At 38.0% G+C, this 5,338-nt stretch overlaps 1 long non-coding RNA gene across 1 annotated transcript in view; it reads right to left on the bottom strand.

Annotated features, from left to right (window-relative positions):
• Nucleotides 1-5,211: 5,211 nt before the first annotated feature.
• Nucleotides 5,212-5,338, bottom strand: part of LOC108306021 — a 13,819-nt gene continuing 13,692 nt past the window's right edge. Inside the window, exon 2 of the long non-coding RNA XR_001825976.1 lies at nt 5,212-5,302. This is a non-coding gene — a long non-coding RNA (uncharacterized LOC108306021). The remainder of the gene's footprint in view (nt 5,303-5,338) is intronic.

A 5,338-nucleotide genomic window follows, 5' to 3' on the forward strand; every position in this document is an offset into this window, starting at 1 on the left:
CCAGGCTGGAGTGCAGTGACACCAGCTTGGTTCACTGAACCTCTGCCTCCCAGCTTCAAGCAATTCTTGTGTCTCAGCTTCCCAAGTAGCTGGGATTACAGCATATGCCACCATGCCTGGCTAATTTTTGTAGTTTTAGCAGAGATGTGGTTTCACCATGTTGGCCAGGCTGGTCTTGAGCTCCTGGTGTCAAGCAATCCACCCACTTGGCTTCCCAAAGTGCTGGGATTACAGGCGTGAGTCATCATGCCTGGCCATGACTTTGCCTTCATGTTGATGTTAATACCAGGAAGTAATAAGGTTGCGTTTGCATACCTCTTGGGGACTTCAATTTTCCTGCTGAAAACTGTTCTTGTAACACTTAAATTGTGGTGAGCACTTTAAATTATGTGAGCAGTTTAGCTCTTAAAAATTCCCTAAAATGCTTTGGTATTGAACTTAGACTCAAATAAGACATACCAGGCAGACAGAAAACTGGAATAGTTGAAATTTAAAATAATCAAAATTTACTGAACAAATATGCTTTAATATAGGGTAAAATAACAGAAGAAAGGCAATACTTTATTTCCTTAGTGATTATTTGAAAATTGTCCATTTCTTCTTTCCCTTGTCCTCTTTTGCCTTTTCTGGCCCTTTCTAAATCACTTTCAGTGAAAAAAGTAATTTACTTCTTAGAACAATCAATTATGTATGCTTTTTCAGCTAAGAATTAAAACATGGACATTCTTACATCAAAATTATTATTGTTTTTCTTTTCTTTTGCCTACCTGTCTCAAGCCACCCAAGCCGTAATGCAGTGGCACAATCTCAGTTTACTGCAATCTCCACCTCCTGGGTTCAAGTGATTCACCTGCCTCAGTCTCTTCAGTAGCTGGGATTACAGGCGTGCACCACAACACCCGGCTGATTTTCGTATTTTTAGTAGAGACGTGGTTTCACTATGTTGAGCAGGCTGGTCTCTAACTCCTGACCTCGAGTGATCTACCTGCCATGGCCTCCCAAAGTGCTGGGATTATAGGCATGAGCCGCCACGCCCAGCCTTTTTTTTTTTTTTTTAAACCAAAAACATTTCCCTTAGGATGATTCTTTATATTTGTCTTCTTAAATTCTTTCACTCTAGTATCAGAAAAAAATAATAAACAGGTTCTCTTATCAAATGAAAGCACCCTAAATACTAATTTCAGTTTTCAGAATATACTCCTATTTTCAAAGTAGCCTGTGCATTGCTCTTCCTTCCTTCTTTTTTCTTTTTTTTCTTTTGTTTCTTTTTTGAGACGGAGTTTCACTCTTGTTGCCCAGGCTGGAGTGCAATGAAGCGATCACAGCTCATGGCAACCTCCGCCTCCTGGGTTCAAGTGATTATCCTGCTTCAGCCTCATGAGTAGCTGGGATTACAGGCATGTGCCACCATGCTTGGCTAATTTTGTATTTTTAGTAGAGACAGGATTTCTCCATGTTGGTTACGCTGATCTCGAACTCCCAACCTCAGGTGATACACCTGCCTTGGCCTTCCAAAGTGCTGGAATTATAGGCGTGAGCCACTACACCTGACCCCTTCTGTACATTTTCATTCTTATTTCAATAATTTTGTGTTTTTCTCACTCAACCCCCCTCCCTATTTGATAATAGTCTGTCCATATATTCTTCATTATCTTTATCGTTATCTACATCTTTGTAACCACTTATTGATACCTAACATACCAGACATGGTTTTAGGCCCTCTCTATGTGTCATGTGTGATTCTTACAGCAGCCTACAAGGTTTCACATATTAGGAAATTGAAGCTAAGAAAGGGTGGTAGGCAGAGTAGTGGCCCCCAAAGATAATCACACTCTACTCTCCAAAACCTGTGACTATGTTACCTTACCTGGCAAAAAGGACTTTGCAGATGTGATTGATGTTCAAACTTTGAGACAGGGAGATTATCCTGGATTATTTGTGTGGGCCTAGTCTAGTCATATTAGTCCTTAAATGCAGGTCATCTTTCCTGGCTAAGTTACGTGGCAATGTGAAAATGAAGGAAGATGGCTGACTTTGAAGCCAGAGGAAGGGGCCACAGCAAAAATGGAGGCAGCTTCTAGAAGCTGTAAAAGGCAAAAAACATGGCCAGGTGCAGCAGCTCATGCCCATAATCCCAGGGTTTAGGAGGCCCAGGTTGGAGTTTGAGATCAGCTTAGGCAAAATGGTAAGACCCCTGTCTCTATAAAAGTATTAAAAAATAGCTGAGTGTGGTGGCATGTGCCTGTAGTCTCAGCTAATTGGGAGACTGAGACAAAGGGATTGCTTGAGCCCAGGAGTTCCAGGCTGCAGTGAACTATGATCACACCACTGAACTCCAGCCCTGTTCCTAAAAACGAAAAAAAAAAAAAAAAAAAGGTTTTTTTTGTTTTTGTTTTGCTAAATAGCTTAGGCTTTTTAAATAATTTTCTTTTTCAAGCTGTTTCTGAATCTTGTCTTTGTTATTACAGTTCCTAAAAACGAAAAAAAAAAAAAAAAAAAAAAAATTTGAGCCAACATGTCATTTGCTGATTGGATTATTTGGCTTTCTTCTATGCCATGCTGCACTCTTGCTACCTGGAAGAGAACTGATGTTTCCCTCAGCACATCCATGAATCTAAGCAAATTCTCTTTCTTGATTCTTCTTTCCAGTCTCTGGACTACTAATTCATCTTTCCTCTCTATGTATATCTAGCACAGTGTGTCTGCTTCTCAATAGAACCCACATTGTGAATGACAGTGGAAAAATTCTCAGTCTATGTGACTGTCTCTGTAGTCCTCCATTAACAGTGAGTTTGAGAAGCAAAAGATGAAAACTGAAAAACGTAAGCAGATCCTATGACACCTATGTGGTATTTGCTAACTATATAAAGCCCTTTGGCTCTACATAAGTTAAAAGACATATTCCATTCTATTATAATCAGCTTGAGGTTAAAATGCAAGTTAAATTAGTATCCAATTTGTTTCACAAGGCTGTAGCTAAATTTCTTACCCACGCATCATCTACCACTCATGGTTTCACTGTCTCTCTCTATTGTTCTATTTACAGAACAAAAACAAAGAAGATGATGTGTAAATATTTACCAAACAAAGGACATTTTAGAAAGGATTCCAAGAACTCTGTACTGTCATTACCCTTACACTGAAGTTATCTTCTAAAGAAGCAAGGAGTGTAGTTAAAAACATTCCCTCAGCGTATATGCCTTGAGAGACTGGATTGCTGTTAAGCTGAAATTCAAGAACAGAAAATGTAGTGAAGTAGCGGAATGCAGAAAATGATTAGATGAATGAAATTATTATTAAAATGGTACCAAACATCTTGTTTTGCACAAATATTTATGGAATAAAATATCTTCCTTTTCTCTATGGGCATCCCTGAAAATTATATATGAAGGCTGAATAAATGCTTTGAGGTAAAAGATTTAACAGAGACATAAATATCAAATAGGTTTTCTTCTCTAAGAAAAAAGATTGCTAAATACTGGGATGGAATACTTAGGGAAATTATGAGCTACCTATTTACTTAAATGTTCTTTTAAAATAAGACATGTTCTTTAAACATTAGTGATGATTAAAGTAAGGCCAATTCTGAATTTTGGAGAATGGCCTGGTTGCTTCCTCAAGATTTTATTTCTGTATTGTGGGGTACTACGATTGGATAAGGAGTTATCCTGACCTTGAGAACTAAGAAGGTGATCTTCTTCATATATAAAGGCATCTTTCTATCTGCATAAACCTTCAAAAAGAGCAAAATGTTTTTTTTTTTAAGTCAACTAGTTTAAAAAAAAAAAAAATTCCTGGTCCCAATAATTTATTATATAAGATCTGTCATCTAAACTTTTCTGATGTTAGCTGCTCACTTTTTCCAATTTATGGCACCAACACATGAAACATGATACCACGCAAGGGATTTACCATGGTTTTCCCAAGTGAGAGTGGAGGTTACAGTAGTGGTGATGATGATCTCCTCTTGGTTTTGACAACCCTTGTAAACTCTGCGGCAAAAGTTTAGACTTAAGATCGACCTGAGGACTCTTTAACTCTTGACACATTTGTAATTTAACATTTTACAGCTCAAGCAAAGACAAAACAACATAGAAGTAAATATCTGGATTAGTCTAAAACCTTCTTTATTCTCAGATAACTCTGAATAAATTTATTTACCTTGAATAAATGCCTTTTGTCATTATGTATTTTAACTTGAAAATAATTATGTATTATATATTTTTAAGTCAAACTACATATCTTCTTCCCTATATAAGATTGAGGTTTGTGTGTCTTTGCTTTCTATCTATAATTAGCTTTAATAAATATAGTATATACTCAGAGACAAATGTATTCTATTTCTGGGCGCTTGAATGGCACCAACTTCCCCTTTTAAAACAAAAGTGTTGATTTTTTTTTCCAAAACATTTCATGGTGCCAGTTCCACTGAGTTCCCACTGTGCTGACTTTTGCTCCTAGGGTTGGATGAGCCGATCAATGAAGCATCTATGCAGAGCAGGCTGGCCAACATGTCCTACTACTGCTTTCTTCTGACCTGTGAAGTAGGAAGACTTTGGGGTATATATGTCTTGTTTTGGATTCCCTGTTTACATTCTTCTTTCTTCTGCTAGTCACATCCTGATTATTCTTGGGTCGTCACCCTTGTCTAAACGGTGTTGTTCACGTAGAGCAGATTTCACTTCCTGATGTCAGGAAGGGCCTAATCTCAGATGGGGGCATCCTGTGTGCTTTATCTTTCTGGCAGTAGTGATTGTTCCAGTAACTGTTATGTGATCCAAGATATCCAGTATGTCTACTCTAGGTTATTTGCTGCTATAATTGGGAAACAGTCATCCTTCTTGCTGGTTGCTAAGCCAGCAGGACATAAGCCTAAAACTTTTGAGAACAATCTTACTACCACAAAGGTTAGACTGCTATAACATAAAGCCCCAAGTGTATCAGAGCTGGCAATTCTCATGAACGCAATTCCTAATGAAACTATAAGAGAACATAGATCCAGACACAAAATTTCCCAGGACTTCTGAGATATGTGAACAAAAAATTGTCTTCTTTCCTATGTCTCTTTGAGGAGCATTTCTCTTACTTGCAACTGAGTCAAGTCTTATTAGATGATTACAAGTATAATGAATCACAGAGGCATTTTAGTTGTATTACAAAGATCCCAGAGTAGATCAGGAATTAAACAATTTCCTTATTTATTTCAGGAAATAGGTTGGGGACAGTGGCTCATGCCTGTAATCCCAGCACTTTGGGAGGCCAAGGCAGATGGATCACCTGAGGTCAGGAGTTCTAGACCAGCCTGACCAATATGGTGAAATTGGGTCTCTACTAAAAA

The sequence above is a fragment of the Cebus imitator genome, unplaced genomic scaffold (genome assembly GCF_001604975.1).
Source record: "Cebus imitator isolate Cc_AM_T3 unplaced genomic scaffold, Cebus_imitator-1.0 Scaffold69, whole genome shotgun sequence".
NCBI lineage: Eukaryota > Metazoa > Chordata > Mammalia > Primates > Cebidae > Cebus > Cebus imitator.